The sequence below is a fragment of the Aulonocara stuartgranti genome (genome assembly GCF_965226115.1).
Source record: "Aulonocara stuartgranti genome assembly, chromosome: 23".
NCBI lineage: Eukaryota > Metazoa > Chordata > Actinopteri > Cichliformes > Cichlidae > Aulonocara > Aulonocara stuartgranti.
In genome coordinates, this window is record NC_138958.1 from 47,386,638 (window position 1) to 47,406,438 (window position 19,801).

General features: G+C 42.1%; 1 protein-coding gene across 1 annotated transcript in view; it reads left to right on the top strand.

Moving 5' to 3' along the window:
• Nucleotides 1-19,801, top strand: part of LOC309701484 (NACHT, LRR and PYD domains-containing protein 12-like) — a 1,104,110-nt gene that overhangs the window by 382,636 nt on the left and 701,673 nt on the right. The window lies entirely within an intron of this gene.

Below are 19,801 nucleotides of genomic sequence, written 5' to 3' on the forward strand. Positions count from 1 at the left end.
ACACTGCTGCACGGCATGCTGGGTAATGCTAGCTGCTCAGGTATGGGCGTGCTAACGGCTGTGAGGCTCTGTGGCTGCAGAACACCGAAGTAGAGAAAAGAGAGGTGGAGGATGAAGAAAAGAGGCGGAGATGAAGCAGAAGTTTCTACAGAGAACAGTTTGAGCTCTCAGCAGCTCACTTCAATAAGAAGGACAAAGTGCAGCAGGAATGACTAAACCCACTAACAATCTGATATCCCCGTGTTCCTGTTGTTCTACAGCATCATCATTAATGCTGCTCCACCACCATCACTGCAGCTGACCAATCAGCTTCTGTCACGTCATGTGACGCTCTGTGACTCAGACTGGAGAAATGCTAAATGGCTAACCTGAAGCTAACCTGAGAAACAGTCAAAGTACTGATGATTCCTACAAAGTGTGTGTGTTCAGTATGAGATGAGTGTGAATGAAACCATGGAGGAGCGGGCCGTGGCTGCTCTCACACACGTTTGCTGCAGGGGCGGAGCTACAGAAATGTTCATAGGGGGCAAAATCAAAGCCATTATTGTTGACACATATGCAGCTGTTACATCCTGTAATATGCATTAAATATGGTTCAAATACATTAAATGCATTAAATATACATGTTTCATATAAATACAGTCTACAACGGTGTTTTCTTCAGCCCACATAAGGAAACAGTTGAGTCAGATAAAGACAGAAGGCCTTTTCCACGTCCCTCTGCTCAGTGTTAAAGTGCTGATGATGTTCAAGCTCAGGCAGCAGGAGGGATTTCTAAGCATCCTTCACTGATCCACAACAAAGGTCCAGAGTTTGATCCGTCCTAGTAGGACAGGAAACATACTGATAAGAGTTTCAAAGTGTCTTTGTAAGCAGACATGATTGAAATGAGCCAGTCTGAGTTTGGTTCCTGCAGTTTGTGCTTCATAAACAGAGCTGAAGCAGAGGCAGCGTGTGCCTGCAGGTGAATGTACACTGCTGTTATAAGAGCTGTGGAAACTCAGGTCAAAAGGACGTAACCATACTGCTGACAGTTCCAGGACAGTCACAGAGTTACAGCATCATTTGTGAACATAAAGACAGAAAGCTCATCCAAATCCTGGGATTAAAAGTCTGTCCTGGTGGTGTCCAGTCAAACACGTCTCTGTGAAAGCTTCAATCCAACAGGCTCCAAAGTCCTTCTGCTCATTTCCTCGCCGGGTTCTTGATGCTCCTGTACCATCTCTCTGTCATCTTCCTCGCTCCCTCTTTGCACTCACAGTCTTTGTGCATCATTAACACTCACATGAGGAAAACCAAAGTTTTACTGAGTAGAAGATGATCATCAGTGACTCTGTCTTTAAAACACTCTTGTTAGAAATGTTCGACTTTAATGTGAAACATTCAGAGTTTTTTTTCTTGTTGTGTTTGTTTGAAGCTGCTTCCTGTTGGCTTCAGCTGTTTGGAGTTTCCATTTTCTAAACTTCTACATTCTGAACCTTCTTCAGCTCTGAACAGATGATGAAACACTGAATGATTTCAAGCACTTTGTCTAATAAACTTACATCTTTCATTCTTTATACAGATTGAAGGACTGTGGTTTGTCAGAGATCAGCTGTGATTATCTGGCAGCAGCACTGAAGTCCAACCCCTCCCATCTGAGAGAGCTGGACCTGGGTAATGACTACTCCTGGTCTTCAACTAAGAACAACAACCTGCAGGATCCAGGAGTGAAGCATCTGTGTGGTTTCCTGGAGAGTCCAGGATGTAAACTTGAAACTCTGAGGTCAGTCAGCATGTTTTAGTTGTGCTGAGATGAATATGATGTGAAAGTTGTGCTGACACTAAACTGCAGACATCAGGCTGATATTATACTGATCCACACTGAGGATCTTCATGGTAAAGTCTGTTTTCTTCTTCTCTGGTTTAGTCCATTGACTGCAGCAGAACAATGTTCACATTTCAAACAGTGATACTCAACGTATGGCCCGCGGCCCACACGCGGCCTGCCCACCTTTCCTGATTCAGAGAGAGGGGACCCTGATTAACTGTGTAGCTTCTTCCTCACAGTTCTAAGTATCAGACACAACAATGAATAATCCACAGCTGACTGTCTTTAGCAGGTCAAAGGTCACGGCACACAGCAGACAGTCAGAAATATTCTAACTCTGATCATTTATCAGTTGTGACACTGTGAGACTTGATCAGAGGTGTGATCATCACAGCAGAGGCCTTTGTGTCAAAGTCACTGAGGATCAAACAGAAACACATGAAGCAGATTTTCCTCTTCTGGCTTTTTATAGCAGATAACCTTCAAAATATTCTGCAGTCGAGCAAAAACTGAAGCAAACCATGAAGCAACATGTGAACATGAGCTGATGCTGCTGAAGTGAAGCAAAGTTACAGAGGTTTGATTACAGACACAGCTGAGAGTTTGTAATCTGTCATCATTTTAAAAAGTTTCCATGGAACAGCAGAAATGAGGCTTTACTGTCAGAGGCCGACAGCACTGAACACAACAGCAGACTGGTGGCTAATAAACAGTGAATGATGCAGAAACAGATGTTTGAAGCTGTTCTTGGAGTACACTGAGAGAGAGAGAGCTGTGCAGGCAGGAACAGCCAAAGTCAGAGAGAATTCATGAGCATATTGATCAAACGTGAAGCAGAGTTTGGATCTTCTTTTGCTGCTGCTTCACTCAGTTTTGGTTGGAGACAGATGAAACCTGCAGCTTCAGGATCTGTGAGCTGTCCACTTTCAGCCCCGACGGCGTGTCCGTGTACGTGCCGTCGAGTGAACGATCCACGCTCTGTGTTTCCATCTTTGTGTGTTTAGCTGCTCTCATTTACTGTTTTAGCTGTTTGCTGCTTGTTGAAATAGTTTGTGAGCTTTAACCTGAGATTCTGGCAAAATACATTTATATTAAACATCGATTCAGGATTGAATGAATCAACATCGTTTTATTCAAATTAAAACCATTTAAATGGGAACATGAATTTTTTACAGCCGCCTCTAATGCTGGGTAATGTCAGCTGGTCCATGTGCAGCTGGCTGTGAGGCTCAGGGAGCGTCTACAAAGTGCAACACTGAAAGAACATCATCCATAAATATTGAGTAAGAACTGGACTCTCATACAGCGAGACTCAAATGCCTTTAAACATCAGCTTATCCTGCTGATCCAAGTCCAACACTGAGTTTGTAAAAACATGTTTGTCAATCATTTTGTTTGGTTTCTGAGGAAAAAGATTCAATAAGTTGCTGCTAATACACAACATTTCATCATATTTCCTCATAACCCTCTTTTGTCTGACCATTTGATCCCATTTGAATTTGCAATAAAGGATCCACAGAGTTTGGTGACAATAATGACAGTAGATGTTTGTGTGAAAGTGCTGGAAGCAAATGAGTGTGTGATGTTCTTTCAGTGTTGCACTTTGTAGACGCTCCCTGAGCACTGGTCTCACAGCCAGCTGCACATAGAGACCAGTGTTGTTAGTCCAGGTCAGAAGATGACTTGTTGGAATGAAAATGAGCTTGTAGTTTGTCTGCTTTAATAATGTGACTGGAAAAAGGTGTTGGACTTCAAATATGTCCATTTCTGTCACACTTCACCTTTAAAAGTGAAGCCATGTGGTTCCTGGAAGGAAAAACACGACTTTTTCAAGTCTTTGTCCTGTTTTTATGAGAAATGTACGACTTTAATGTGAAACATTCAGAGTTTTTTCTCTTGTTGTGTTTGTTTGAAGCTGCTTCCTGTTGGCTTCAGCTGTTTGGAGTTTCCATTTTCTAAACTTCTACATTCTGAACCTTCTTCAGCTCTGAACAGATGATGAAACACTGAATGATTTCAAGCACTTTGTCTAATAAACTTACATCTTTCATTCTTTATACAGATTGAGTTTCTGTGGTTTGTCAGAGATCAGCTGTGATTATCTGGCAGCAGCACTGAAGTCCAACCCCTCCCATCTGAGAGAGCTGGACCTGTACAAAAACAACAAGCTGCAGGATCCAGGAGTGAAGCATCTGTGTGGTTTCCTGGAGAGTCCAGGATGTAAACTTGAAACTCTGAGGTCAGTCAGCATGTTTTAGTTGTGCTGAGATGAATATGATGTGAAAGTTGTGCTGACACTAAACTGCAGACATCAGGCTGATATTATACTGATCCACACTGAGGATCTTCATGGTAAAGTCTGTTTTCTTCTTCTCTGGTTTAGTCCATTGACTGCAGCAGAACAATGTTCACATTTCAAACAGTGATACTCAACGTATGGCCCGCGGCCCACACGCGGCCTGCCCACCTTTCCTGATTCAGAGAGAGGGGACCCTGATTAACTGTGTAGCTTCTTCCTCACAGTTCTAAGTATCAGACACAACAATGAATAATCCACAGCTGACTGTCTTTAGCAGGTCAAAGGTCACGGCACACAGCAGACAGTCAGAAATATTCTAACTCTGATCATTTATCAGTTGTGACACTGTGAGACTTGATCAGAGGTGTGATCATCACAGCAGAGGCCTTTGTGTCAAAGTCACTGAGGATCAAACAGAAACACATGAAGCAGATTTCACGGCACACAGCACTCTGTGAAACAGTTTGGAGCAGGAATTCTTGCACATTTACAAACTAACACTGCTGCACGGCATGCTGGGTAATGCTAGCTGCTCAGGTATGGGCGTGCTAACAGCTGTGAGGCTCCGTGGCTGCAGAACACTGAAGAAGAGAAAAGAGAGGTGGAGGATGAAGAAAAGAGGCAGAGATGAAGCAGACGTTTAGTTCCAGAGAGAAGCTGTGTCTGTGTGGGCGGGGCTCAGACAGCTCCGCCCACTCAGTTTGTTCCCTCCTGATTCATCTGCATGTGTTCTGCTTCACACTGCTCACCTCCACCAAAGACTTCACAAACATCTTCTTTCTTTGAGTCCAGTTTGTCCCACAAACACTTCCAAATCTCCTCCTCTGAGATTCTGCAGCTTCTTGCAGTGTGACTCAGCTGACTTCTGACAGACCACAGACCGGCACAGCATCCACATGTGTCTCCTTTCAAACAGGCTCTTGATGTTTCCTCCCACATCTTTCTGGCCTCTCAGTCTCCTTTGTTCTCCAGCTCTGTAGCTCCAGCTGGTGAAGCTTCAGTTTTCCATGTTGGTAACAGTAAACTACAGCCTCTGCTGTCAGCTGGGTAACTAAACAGAGCTGCAGCACGTCTCTGCGGTGGTGCTACATCCAGCCTGCAGACGGCCGTCTACATGTTGTAGTGGTTTACAGTCACCAGGGGGCGCTGTCCCAGCCATGCAGGCAGTGGGCTGCTCTGCTTGTGCTGTTGTTGGTGAAGCTGAAGTGAAAGCGAGAGTTAAAACACTGAACAGTGTCCACTGAGCTTCTTATGCTCTTCTCATGCTCAAAGAAGTTTAACAGGAAGGACGACTCGTCCATCAGGCGTCCAGCTGTCCGTGACCGTGTCCACAGCAGAGTGTGACCGAGGCTTCATGCTAACACGCACACATGAAGCTAATACCACCACGAGCAGCTGCTCAGTGGATTTGGAGGACAAATGTCTGCAGCTTCTCACAGGCAGTATGCAGAATGTGGATCTCCACAAAGACTGTGGAGAGCTCGTCCCACACTCTAAATCCACACTTGTCTGCACAAAACTTCTCACACGTTCCCGTCACAAGTGTCTTCTAAGTGAAGCTACCAGGTTCAGGTCCAGCTTGTTTATCTGGAGCTGCAGGAGATGATCCATCCTCACAAAGCAACACAGCAGATATGCAAACACACAACACAACCAAAGGATTCTCTCTGCATGTCTGTGGCTGATGCTGCTGGAACGAAGCTGTTTGAAACCTTGTTGTTCTGCACTTTGGGACCAGAAGAGGAAACTGAAGCTCTGTGCAGAGGGTCCAATGGAAGCAGCCAAGCGCTGTAAGTGTCTGCTGTACAGGGATGCTGGTTCAGCTGTGGCTCAGTTTCACAGTGTGACTCAATAAAAGCAGCAGGAAATCAAAGCTTGATGCTTTCATCAGTGTGGAAATAAGAAAGTTTCCTGTGACAGACGCTGGAGCTCTTTCACTCTCAGCTTCACAGTTTCAGCTTCAAACTTCTTCCAACATGTTTCTAACACGGCCACATTCCACCTTAATGGAGCTGATATCTTGTGCATCAGCACATTTTCTAAAGGCAGCGATCACATCTTTAGTTTTGGATGTTTTACTGCAGATTGTTTATGTGTTTATAGCACATTAATTACAGCAGCAGCGTTGACCACAGTGCTGTACAAGAATCCAAAATAACTATTAAAATAACTCCTAATATTAATATCACACATCAAATATCAAATAACTCTCATGCTGTATTAAAAGCCAGTGAATACAAATGTGTTTTCAGAGCAGATTTACAGAGACTGACAGCAGGAGCTGGGGCTGTTCAATAGAACGATGTATATATGATGACCATATGAAAACGTCTATCGTTTCATATCACGCTCTTTGTTTCCTGCTTATGTGTTTGTGTTTTCCAGATAAAGCTTTCAAAATAAATCTGAAGATCCTGTTGAGAGTTTTCAAAATAAACACAATACATTACTGCGGTCGCTCGTTTATCGAGTTACGTTCTAAAAATAAGTCTCAGAATGAAGTAGCAGCTTTATGTTTTACAAGTATTATAGAAGTTTTAATAATGTGACTGGAAAAAGGTGTTGGACTTCAAATATGTCCATTTCTGTCACACTTCACCTTTAAAAGTGAAGCCATGTGGTTCCTGGAAGGAAAAACACGACTTTTTCAAGTCTTTGTCCTGTTTTTATGAGAAATGTACGACTTTAATGTGAAACATTCAGAGTTTTTTCTCTTGTTGTGTTTGTTTGAAGCTGCTTCCTGTTGGCTTCAGCTGTTTGGAGTTTCCATTTTCTAAACTTCTACATTCTGAACCTTCTTCAGCTCTGAACAGATGATGAAACACTGAATGATTTCAAGCTCTTTGTCTAATAAACTTACATCTTTCATTCTTTATACAGATTGAGCTGGTGTGGTTTGTCAAAGATCAGCTGTGATTATCTGGCAGCAGCACTGAAGTCCAACCCCTCCCATCTGAGACAGCTGGACCTGAGCATCAACAACAAGCTGCAGGATCCAGGAGTGAAGCATCTGTGTGGTTTCCTGGAGAGTCCAGGATGTAAACTTGAAACTCTGAGGTCAGTCAGCATGTTTTAGTTGTGCTGAGATGAATATGATGTGAAAGTTGTGCTGACACTAAACTGCAGACATCAGGCTGATATTATACTGATCCACACTGAGGATCTTCATGGTAAAGTCTGTTTTCTTCTTCTCTGGTTTAGTCCATTGACTGCAGCAGAACAATGTTCACATTTCAAACCTTCAAAGAAGAAGAAAAATCCTCCACTGGAAAATTCACTGTGAAACTCTCAAACTCTTCATTGCACCTTAAAGTCTGTGTGACACTGAAATCCAAAGCAAAATGTGCGTTTGCTTTACAGACAGCAGTCCAACACAAACATACACACATCATCCAAAACACAGTCCAACATCCAAATCTCCTCCACTGCCAGCATGAATGATGGGAAAGAGAAGGAGGAACACTCTGACATTCAGGGTTAGAATGAGTTTCATCAAGCAGACTGTGAAGATCAAAGCTGCATTAGAAAGCTTACATGAATGAATGAGTGGACAGAAGTGGACAGAGATCATCTGAAGCACTTCAAAGGCTTTAAATCAGCACATTTCTCTTTATTCTTTATCAACTCTGTTAGTTTCTCTCAGTTTTCTGTGGAATGAAGCTAACAGCAGGCTAATAAGATGCTGACCAATAGGTTTCTATTAAAGGTTGTAATTTGTATATGAAAAAGTGCTTTGGCTCAGCAGGGATCAGCTTACAGGTAGAATACAGCTGCTGGATGGGATTAGCATGTCATAGCTATCTACCAAACTGCTAACTGGGGGATTTCAGGCCATCTATGGATCATTTTTGCTAACTGTTTATTCAGCTTAGGCTCACAGGGCTGCAGCCTGTGCCCTAGCTGTCATAGGGCAAGAGGCGTGGTCCACCTGCACAGGTGAGCAGTCCATCACAGGGCCAACAGAGAGACAGAGAAGCACTCCCTCACATCCACACCTACAGCCAATGTAGAAGCACCAATGAACCTAAGCAGCATTTCATTGGACTGTGGGAGAACATCCAACCTCCACAGAAAGGCCCAGCTGACCAACAAGCTTCAACCTACAACCTTCTTGCTCTAAGGCACTAGTGCTAACCACTTTTGCCCATTTCAGCCCAAATCCTGCATCTTCCTGTTTCTGACTCCAGGCCAGCTCCACTAACACTTTCTCATCAGACACTGCCACCTAGTGGAGGAAGTCTTAGTTCCATTTGAAGCTTCAGATTACAGTTAGTTCCTTTACAAAGAGGTGGAGGTGGTGGGGCCACAGCACCATCATCACTGAGTGCCATAGGACACTTAACCTTTGTTTCCATATGCTGGGAACTTCCTGTTGTTCCCAGGAGGACTGGAAAATGTGTGAAAATCTCCCAGTCAGTTCCTCACAGCACACTTCAATCATTTCCCTCCCACAGCATCAGGACCAGGGCTTTTTCTCTCTTTGGTCCCACTAAGAGATTTCCACACAAACACCTCATCAGTGGGACTCTCAGAGCTACCAGCCCTTTGCTACAATCACAAAGCTCTTCATTGAAATCAATGATATCAAAGCTGGAATCAAATGAGTCCAAGTCTTCTGCTGATTCAGCATCACATTCATCTTTGCTCCTTGTTCTGCATCCCCACCATGGACTTCATTCCTTTCCAAGCCAGCCTTGAGTGTCCTTTATTCAGCTCATCCTCTGCTTTACTTTTACACCTGATTTTAGCTGCTTTATCTCTCTTTCAACAGGTTTCTGTGCCTCAATCTTTTTCTTCTCTCCCTCATAACAAGACAGCTTCTTCTGCCTGAGAACATGTTGGAGTGATTTACTAATCCAGGGCTGCTTATTGGGGAAAATACTTCCTGTTTCCAAAGTAATCCCCATTTTTCCCAGAAAGAAATGTCAGTAGAAATCGATGATCTAAGTGAGAACATGAGCCTTTCAAAAGTCCCAGTGGGTGCAGTCAAAGCAGTCCCTCAGTCCCAGTATAGAGTCTTTGGTCCAGACTGGAACAACTGTGTGCCCAGTTTGAGCTCTCTTCAGTGCTGTGACCTGACAGACCCAGAGGGGCCATCACATCACATTTAGAAGCTCCCCTGATGGAGCCACAACACATGTCCAATACTTAGTCTGTCTTGTTGGACCAACTGGAAGAAATGATTCAAGGACTTAGTCACAGAACAGAGATTCAAATCTCCAAAATCCAACTGGCTGCATCAGGACATATAGTCTGAAACTCTGCACAGTTTCCTGTTTGAAGCTGCTTCCTGTTGGCTTCAGCTGTTTGGAGTTTCCATTTTCTAAACTTCTACATTCTGAACCTTCTTCAGCTCTGAACAGATGATGAAACACTGAATGATTTCAAGCACTTTGTCTAATAAACTTACATCTTTCATTCTTTATACAGATTGTGTAATTGTGGTTTGTCAGAGATCAGCTGTGATTATCTGGCAGCAGCACTGAAGTCCAACCCCTCCCATCTGAGACAGCTGGAGCTGTGTGGAAACAACCTGAAGGATCCAGATGTGAAGCAGCTGTCTGATCTTCAGGAGAGTCCAGACTACAGACTGGAGACTCTGAGGTCAGTAGAGTGATGGAGTGAGTGGGTGGTGCTGTCAGCAGTATTGTACTAAACACAGTCAGTATGAAACAAAGATCCAGTGTTTCCTGTAAAGCTGCAGCTTCTCAGTGAAGCTGTGAGAGGAGAACGGTGACAGGCTTCAGGATTGGACACAAACACTTCCTGTTTCTCACCTTTATGGTCACCATAGTAACGGCTGACACGCTCTGATCAAACACTGTCAACAGCCAATCAGCTCTCTGAACAAAGCAGCACGCAGACCAATGACTGCATTGATTTCCAAGTTTAAAGCAGTGAAGAACACAGTCTGTAGGTGAGGAAGAATTTAGTGAGAGCAGATGTTTGGATGGAATTCCTCCAGTTAACAGCTGGAACCGTCCATCTGGATTGTTGGGCTTGTTGTTGGGGTTCCTACAGAGCTCAGAGTGGACACACCAAGGTTCTTCTAATGAATGAAAGTCCAAACTCAAACTAGGAGGGAAAAACATTTTCAGCAACTTCAATAAAAATCCAAAGATTAGAAAAAGTGAAGCAACAATGAGTCCTAGTACAGTCCCAGCACTGACGTCCCTGCTGCTCTTTATACTGGATGTGCTGCATCACTGACTGACAGCTGATGAAGAGTCTCTGGAAACACTCGTTTATCTCCTCTGCTCTTCCTCCTTCTCTCTGCAGGTGGCAACCATGGCATTAAACAGGACGGTGTGTGTGCTGAGAGAGGAGCAGCTGTGTCCTGATGATCCAGAGAGGTTGAAGCAGCAGCAGCTTGTGTGTAGAGACGCTCTGACTGGGCCATGTTACTGGGAGGTGGAGAGGAGAGCTTCATCCAGCAGTGACTGACAGAGGAATGAAGTGCAGATGACTGTCAGTGCTGCAGAGTGAACTGCTCTGAGAACAGCTCCACTGTCAGACACAATGTAGAGTCCAGCATCAGCCCTGTGTGTCCCTCTGGATCTGACAGAGGATCATCAGTGTATCTGGACTGCTCTGCTGCTGCTCTGTCCTTCTACAGTCTCTGCACAGTCTCTGTCTCACTCTGGAAAGATTTTACAACTTGTTGTAATTACAGAACGTTAATATAATATTCAAACATGTGATCTTCTCTTTATTTCTGAATCTTTACCAAATAAAGAAAAACCAAACTAACAAACAGAAGCTGTCGTGTCCTTTTTCACCACATCTTTTCTGTGTTTTTCCTCTTTTCCTCCTTCCTGCAGCTCCATCTTCATCATTCTGTGTCCAGTATATGTGAACACGTCCAAAGCATCTGAGCCTCATGTTACCCGTTTGTGTGAGTTACGCCTGTCGTTGTGTTGTGGTGTATAAATAAGGGGCAGGAGACAGCGCTGGATCTCTGAGTTCTTTACTCTCAATTTCTGCAACATCTGCAATATCTAGAAATGCAAACCTGTGAGCTGTGTGTGTTGTGCGTCTGCTCGGCCACCTCTCCTCCGGCCATGCTGGAAGCAGCTGTGCGTTTGACAGTTTTATCGACTCGACAATAATTGAACAAATTAAATGTTCAAAAATATCAACTTAAGCACTTCAAAGTCAACAAAAAGCTTAAAACAATGAAATAATATTTCACTGACAAAACAACAGCTCATAAGAACGATACACAAAATAATACAGAAACAAACAAATAAAAGTTATTAACCAGGATCCATGTTTTTGTCACAAACACTGAATCAGCTGATTCACTCTTTATGTTTCTGAGTTTGTTTTGTGATTATAGTTCTGGTTTCTGTTTCTGTGTCTTCACTGTGTCCCACGTCTCCTTACTTTGGACTCTGTGTTATATTTCCTGTTTTACTTTGACAGTCCTGTGTTACTGTTTCCTGTCTCGTGTGTGTAATTGGTCCCAGCTGTGTTTCCCTCCTGTCTCCCGTTCCCTGATTACTAAACTGCGTCCACGCCGCCGGCGCTCCTCTCCACAGCTGGATTCCAGGATTTCAGAGCATCCAGCTGTGGTGAGTGATGGAGACACTTTCTCTGCTCCCTCAGTAATCAGGACAGTTTATTGAACATCAGAGGACATAAAGGACTGTTTTTCACCTGCCCGTTCTGAACCTGGACATTAAAGACTGCTGGCTTCAAGGACATTAATCCCAGTGTCAGCCAGCCAATAACAGCCTGTGTTTTTCAGCTCTTTAGGAGTCAGAAATGAGAAAGACACAGACTGCTAACCTCTCCCTGCAGGAAATAAGCTCCGCCTCTTCCTCTCCTGTATATGAGTGATTCTGACATGAGACACAATGAGTTTCCTGTTTATTGTGACTTAAAGCGAGCAGCAAAGACACTAAACTGTGTGTTTCCAGCTGAAGCTGCTTTTTGTGTTGCTCCCACAATCCTGTCTGAAACAGTCAGTGAGGAAAACTCAGTTTATGCTTCCAAGCTCATTGTGAGAGGGCACATTGTGTTCCTGCAAGTGCTGATTTTGTCTGCATCCCTGAGTTTAGTGAGCTGCCTCCAAGGACTTGTGAAGCCCAGTGTGTTAAGGCTGCATCTCCCAGATGTTTCCACCTTTCCAGCACAGACGATAAATGTTCCCACAAAGGCTCAAAGACTGTTTGATTTTCTGAGTGTTGGCCTCAAGAGATTGCTCAGTGAGCACCTGAGTGTTTCTGGGACATCGGACACTAACTGGAACTTCAAGTCTTGTTCTGAAGCTGCACATGCAAAGACTGTTTCTGGTTGTAGAGACCTGGCTGTTCCAGGGATTGTAACCTCCCCAGAGGCTGAGCTGCTGACCTCAGCTGACTCTGGAGCCTTGAAGGTAACTAAGTTTGCACCGCTCGGGTGAGCCATCTCAGCTGCAACAGCCTCCACAGAGAGCTCACGCAAGCTTACCCAGCCTGCTGAGGATTTTATGCTGCTGCAGCCCAAAATGGGCTAAAATCGCCCCTGTTAACAAATAACAGCCCAACAGTAACTTTTATGCTTATTGTAGCTGTTAGCTAAAAACACTAATTTAGCTTAGTTTGCCCTGAATTCAGCTTTAACAGACATGATCGACTGTTTCCAGTTAGGGTTGCCAACCGTCCCTTAAAATACGGAATCGTCCCGTATTTAGAAACAAAAGTACACGTCCCGTATTGAGCTAATAAGGGACGCACTTTGTCCCGTAATACAGTGAGACTCAAAAGTAGTCTATAACTTTTAATGGAATTAACACTTTGTTTGAAAACATAATTCCCAGCCCCTCTCCTGCTTTGTGACCAATGAGCTGACAGCACACTTATCGCACACTGTTTGCCCAGCTTTATGCTGGGCAAACAGTGTGCGATTTTTTTTTTCAGTCACGTTATTCAGCTCCTGCTCAAACTGCACGATTGACTCGCAGGGGTTAGAAGTTGGTAGGTCACGATGCAGGTCTCACACTATACCGCCCGATGCTCTGATGCGACCTGAGTGCTCACACTGTGCCTCCATAACATGAAGGTTATAGCAGAAAATCTGTCGCTCTCTGTCTTTCACTCACACAGACACACCACTACCATCAACTTTGCTAAATTGCTAATGAAAAACATTGATCAGGCAGCTGTGATTGAGCAGCAGTGTAAATCCAACTATTTTCACGGTTGTTGTGGTCGTGATAATTTTGTGATGCCACATCGAAAAGGCTCGGATGAGCTTTCCAAAGTTCTACAAGTTGTGCCTCCATCGCTTGTGTCCAGATCACACGCTGCACAGCCGTGCTGCGCCGTCTTTTTCACCAACGTTTACGTGTTTGCGCGTGAGCAGTGTGAGCGGCTCACGAGCGATTGATCATCGGGAGCTGCTCGAGGTGTTAATCGCTTCTCGTTACCCCACGTATACTACACGACGCACGACGAAGGCCAAAAAACGGTCCGATCACCAAAACGGTCGCACGACTCAAAAATCGGCTCAAAATGGGCCTAAAACCGCACAGTGTGAGCCCAGCATTAGAGCAGCAATGTTTGTTCCCCTCAGAGAAAGGGAAGAAGGGGAAAAGGAAAACACCTGGCTGGAAAACGTTAATATGGGCATGTGCAGTGAATATCAGCGCTATGTGGCCAGAAGTGTGATAATATAACTTATTTTGTGTAAGAAACAACTGCAAGGATAGATGATTACAACAAATAGATGACTAATACATAAAAGTAATACATAGATGAATAATGATGATGAGTTAAGATGCGTAATCATGGGAACAGGCGGGTTTACAAACAGGAGCAGCTGATTAGAAAAGCTGAAATAATACCTCAGCTGAAGCCAATTGTACTAAATGCACTAAATGTGCACTGTTACAAGAATATTTTTCTTTCTATTGTTTTCTATTATTTTAAGTTAAGCAGGACAGAGTTCTTTTAAAGAAAGATTTACTTATATTCTCAAAAGTTAAGCATGACAGGCTTCTGTTTAAGAAAGAGACCTGTTTTATTGTGTTAATGTTGTCATTTTGAGCTACAAAAAAATGGCTAAATGATCATTTGTTTCACATGTGTTCATATCACAAAGAATAGAATAGGATTTAAGTAGAACATATCTACTTAAATCAACTTCAAGTCAAATGGTTAAAAAAAAGAGCTAGAAAATTCACCACACTGGGAAGGGTGAACTGGGTCGCCTGGCCCTGGCCACGAGGTGTCCCTTATTTATTTTTCAGGAAGTTGGCAACCCTATTTCCAGTAGAATTCCTCGTTGTCATCTTGTTCCCTCTCAGAGCCCCGTATGCTTGCAGAGACCCCTACAGTAGGGAAATGTGCCAAAGAACGTCCAAAACATTGCATTTTAGGTTTATTTATGCCTTACACACAATCCCAACTCTTTAGCTAACTTAACAACTTTGGCTAAAGTCTATAGTTAGTCTTACTCGTTTGTACAACATTTCTGGATCGCCACTGTTTGAAATGATATGACATATGACTCTCACTGAGACAGCAAACTTTGTAGAAAACAACACTTCTGATTCTCTATCTAGCTGTTTGGTCACAGCTGTAGATTACATTATAAGTGGTTGTTCACTCTTGTCAATAATTACATTTCTAAATTCTATTTGTGCAGTTACATGTAAACAAAGTCCAATATTGTATCTAAATGATTGTGTTATGGTGGGACAGTTTCCAATTTTGTTGTATTATTGTACTAGGTATGACTGTGCAAGAGTTATCTTATCTTCCTTGCTTGCACCACACTCTTTGCAGAAATGGTGCACAGCAGCACTGCATCATGTTATTGTGTTGTATAATATACCAGAACTAATACAAAGCAACATCCATGTACACTATAGGTCCATGCCAATGTGCCCAAATGGGACCTCCATAAATGGTAAGGGGCGCAAAGGCACTTTAAGACCAGTGGGCACACCGTCGGTGCACATCCGCTCGGATGCTTTTTTCTATTCATTTATTTCCCTGTTTATTTATCGATGCACAAAAGCAATTATCTCAGAGACACCATCCTCTTAACAGAGACTCAAATCAGGAACCTGCAGATTATTAGTCAGCAGCTTTAACTTCCTGTCTTTGTCTCACTAAACCTTCCAGGTGGAAACTTGAGCTGCCCACTCAAGCACAGTAGGCTTTAACTGGCTCTGCTCAAGTCACTTCAGTATCTGAGAAACTGTCTCGATGCATGCCAAAGAACACTTTGACAATACGCTTGTGTTGAGTCAAATCCACCACAAGCATATTCTATGGCAGTTTAATTCCACTCCACATAAAAATAGTCACGTATTATTTCCCCCCACCACACTTCCTGCCAGTAGCTGGTGCCCCCACCCACAGTGCATTAGTGGTTCTCTGTGTTTAGTGGCTCACTCTGGGCGGCTGCTCGGTGGGGCCCGGCCCCCTGGCTCTGTTGGGCCTGTGCTGCGGGTGGGGTGCCCTCAGGTCTCGGCCCTCTGGGCCCATTTACTGCTCAGTAACATTTAATATCTATTATTTACTACTACTTACTAGCCTACTTACTGCATATTATTGGTTGTTGCTGTGGGTTCCCCACTGTGTTGGTTTTTCCTTGTGTTTTTCAGCAGATGATGAAATAGATTTTCAGTATTTTTTCTCTCTTCCTCTCCATCTATTTCTCTTCTTCTCTATTTTTCCCTCTTCTTCTGTTAACTTTCTCCCCAGCTTATCTTTTTTCTTCTTTCCTGACCCCCGTTCTGATTCTAATGACTCAAAATAAAGTAAAATCATCATCAAATATGACTATCAAGTGGACCAGTATAGCAAAAACCATAATGGTGGCAGAGGCCACAGAGCCAAGTGGAGGATTTTCAACGTTAAAACCAGATAAAAAACAGAAATTAAATGGTGTTAAAACCATGAATTAAGGCAATTCATTCACAACATAATTACAAGTTTTACTGGACGTTAATATTTTTCTCTTTTTTCAGTGCAAAACAAACTAACAGTACACATGATGCTGGCAAGTTAAAATGTCCGTGTCTTTTATAGATAGCATGTCTAGCATCATAGTTTTATAGATCACGTAGTCAGGGTAAAAACTCCATCTCTGATTATTATTGTACATGACTGTGACATGCAGTGGCCTCAGCATCATGATGAAGGCGACCGGAGGAGATAGTTTGGTAGACATCGATGTTTTGCCGATGAAGGCTCATGTAGCGGTCCTCTTTGTCCTAAACAACAATTTACACTGTCATTTACATTTAATTAAAGTGCAGCTTAAAACACAGACATAATGCACTGCAGCCTCGGCACAATTAAGTGTAAAACAGAACTATGGAAAACTCACAAACATCTGGCGAGTTTCAGATCCTGTTAAGTTAGTTAGACCTGATCTGTTTTCTCTGTTAGGATAAAAACATCAGAGGTCATGGGGTGAAAAATACCTCAAAAACAAGACTAGCTATGTCTACAACTAATGTGTGGTGTTTGAAAAGAACCTATGAGATACTTTGAACACCACAGTGGCTGCTGTATGCAGTAATGTGCTCAAGTGATTTCAAAGGGTCATTTCATGAGTTTAAGTGCGTCAGTAAAAGTTTTCACCTGCGAGGATTTCTCCTCAGGCTGTAACCACAGGTTATCACAGCCACACTGATGAGTGAAGCAGCAGCAGAAATGATGGGAACTGTAGGCATGAACTTCATGCCAGAAGAATCTCCATCGTCTGTTGAATGTTGCCACACACACAAAAAAACGTCATTTTGAAAACATGAAAAGTCACGAAATTTGCATTAGCCTGTTATATTAAAGTGGAAAACATCTTTATCTTTTCATTACATTAGAGTTTCAATTGCATCATTCAAACATTTCACTGATGAAATAACACCAAAGTTGTGATTGGAGCAGTTTTATAATGAAATTTTAAACAAATTAGCCAGAAGAAGAGCTTAAAAACATTCCAGATGTTCATCTCCTGACTGAAACCTTTCATTAATCCGCTGCAGGCGGGAATGACGACCTCAAACCATGTATGACAGAAAAGAAAGTGTTAACGCAGTTCCAAACATCCACCTTGAATCTGCGGTGTGGGTATAAATAGAAAATGTTTTTACCTCTCACAGTCACACTGAGATGGAGAACATACAATCCACCACGAAATCCACACTCACAGGTGTAGTTCCCACTGTCTTCAGATGTTAAGTTGAGCAGGTGGAGAAACACAGTCTCATTTTCTTTGATCAGTGTGAACCTGGAGTCACAGCCATGAATAAAGCCTCGGTCGTAACGATAGAGCAGACGACACTGTTCTCCTCGGCTCCTCTCTGTGCTGATCTCACACAGTATCATCACAGTAATATTCAGAGTTGTTTTGCTGCATATTTGAGTGGAATCGGGTTTCTTTCCAATTGTCTTCACAAGAGTCTCTATAAATTGTTCCAGTTAAAATGAAACAAAATCGGGATTATAGTTTCTATATATTTGTTGTTGTGGGAAAATCAATCACATATATTATTTCACTAACCTAACTAAAGCTTTCTTCTTAAACACCTGGCTTTACAGCTTTTCTTTTTTAATTATATATATTTACCTTCACTGCTAAAAACCACAAGCAGAAGCAGGAGAAAGCAGAGTTTCCGTGCAGTCATGCTGGTGAGGAAGTAACTGTGGCTGACAGTGTGAGGTAGACTATAGTGAAAGCAGGAAGACTTGCACCCTCCTTATTTCACCTCTTGTGTCTACACTGAAACTTTTACTATGTCTAAAATAGAAGTGCATAAAAGTGGAAGGACAGTAGAAGGTGAACCACCAACATTGTTTAAGCCAGACTGATCTCTCTGTTTATCTGGATGGACATTGTGTTCAAATTATGATGAGATGTTTGTTCAAAAACAAAACTAGTCTGATACAAAGAGTCATGTTTGCCACAGTTTATTGTGTTTGTATTGTATTAAATCTGAGAGCCTGAGTTGGAGTATTATGACTGAATGGTCTCCATTACTGGGAAACAACTATCCAGTGTGAAAAGATGGACGTTTATTATAATATATGAATATTATTATATTAGTATGTCACCTAAAGTTTTATATACTTTAAAATGTTTCATAGAGCTTTATTATCCACTCCCACAGTTCCTGTGCTTCTTGCTGAGCGTGTCTTGTTGTCGTGTTGATGGTTCACTGAGATGAGAGTCTGGTAGGAATCACTCGATGGCTGCTGAAGGTTTGTATAGGGCTGATCTGGCTCATCGTCATCCTTTAGAAAAGTGAAATATTTTAGGTATTAATCAAGTTCAACCCGGTCTACCCACACACTCTATTGATCTTTAAATCTCTCCATCTGTTGCCTGGATTATTTAATGTTTCTGCTCATTTCTGTAAGAGCTTCTTCACAAAATAAAGGACACTGAAGTTGGCACTAATAGTATTATAACAATAATCTGTAATTATCTATATAAGTAACATCCTAAAACATAAATGTACATGTTTTACCAAGTCTGCCAGAGCTCATATTATATTTTTACATGCTGTAGTGCCATTTTTGGGAGCATTTCAAGTTGATATACATCAATACAACCATTATAGCCCAAATTCTAATAATATGTCTGCATTAAGTGCACAGTAATTACATAAATTGCAAAAAAATGCAATAAACTACCAAAAAATTGAAAATCGTTTTTGTTTTTGAACATATATTTCTAGTTAGAGAAATTTAAGAGGCTTATCTCTCAAAACTGTAAATACAAAATAGTTGCACAAAATAGTTTCCCACCACAGGAAATTTATTTTGAGTGTCTTCATAGTTTTATTTCTGAAATACACCAATTTTTATATAATGCAGGAAAAACAAAAATAAATATTATAATGCAAAATTAATCATCAAAATAAACTATTTCCAGCAGTGCAATATGAGTTCTAAGCATCCCAGAAACGACACAGAAAGTCATAAAGTCAAACATAACTTTTAAAAACACCAGTATAGGCTCATAAGGCCCTGATGGTAAAAACTACATTTCTGCAAACTTTTAACTAGCTGCTGTAGATCGTAGCAATAAATTGCTCACCAAACCGTTGGGATTTTCAGGTACAGACACTCCAGATGTTCCTGACCTTAAGCAGCCACGTTGATAAGAAAGGATGTCAGCATTAGTGTAACACTATTCACATTCAAACAGAGAAAAATCAAGTAAGAACATCTACATTTATATTATCTTCTCTCTTAATAATGATAATTATTTTTGGAAGGATAAAAAGTGTTCATTCTAGACATGATGTTTAACATACAGCGAATTCTCATTTATTGAAATGCGATGTTTCCTTTTACTTTCTCTACATCTATATCATCTTTGAATTACTGCAGCAAAAATAGTCTCACCCATTACTTTTCCTCCAGTAGATAAATCCCACGATAACTCCAGTTATAAAGATGATCACAACACCGGGCAGATAAACGGAAAAAGATTTGTCTGCTGAAGTGTGGGCCTCGTTTGTGTCTACATCATTGAAAAGATGCATTTGTCAGTAAAATCATTTACTTTCATTTCCTGGAAATCAAAACACAAATCAAACACAGTTTACGTCTACTGAAACTCTGAGTGAAGTAATGAAACCCCAGTTTTATAACCACAGAGCTTTAAATATTGTCACTGTGCTCTTTTCTTTTGTCTTCTTCTTCTTCTTTTGCATCTTTTCTGAATATTACTATGAACTGAAA